A 374-nucleotide genomic window follows, 5' to 3' on the forward strand; every position below is an offset into this window, starting at 1 on the left:
AGGCACCACCGGGAGTTGAACCCAGGATCTCCTGTTTACTAGACAGGTGCTTTAGCCAGCTAAGCCATGGTGCCTGCCTGAAGAAAGTATTTGCAACTGTTTCATTTCATGGTTCAAGTCAACACCCGCAAATTCTAAAGTACAGACATTCCCCATTTCCCTCAAGACTTGCAGACCTTGAGGTGTCTGGCTCTCTGTGCACAGAAAGCCACAGCTGAGTAGACAGAGGGCTTCTAACATGTGTCTCTCCCACCAGTCATTGTGATCATATAATGGTTAGTGATCTGTGTTTCAGTCGCAGCAACCTCGGCTCAGTTCTGAGTCATGGTAACCTTTCCTTCAGCTCCAGACTTCTCATTTGCCACTTTCCATGT

The 374-nt window shown here is 47.6% G+C and overlaps 1 non-coding gene across 1 annotated transcript; it reads right to left on the reverse strand.

The window, feature by feature from the left end:
- TRNAT-AGU lies at positions 1-74 on the reverse strand. The gene has a single exon. It is a non-coding gene; the product is annotated as a tRNA-Thr (tRNA).
- Positions 75-374: the final 300 nt, after the last annotated feature.

The sequence above is a fragment of the Mauremys reevesii genome, linkage group 14, assembly GCF_016161935.1.
Source record: "Mauremys reevesii isolate NIE-2019 linkage group 14, ASM1616193v1, whole genome shotgun sequence".
Classification (NCBI taxonomy): domain Eukaryota; kingdom Metazoa; phylum Chordata; order Testudines; family Geoemydidae; genus Mauremys; species Mauremys reevesii.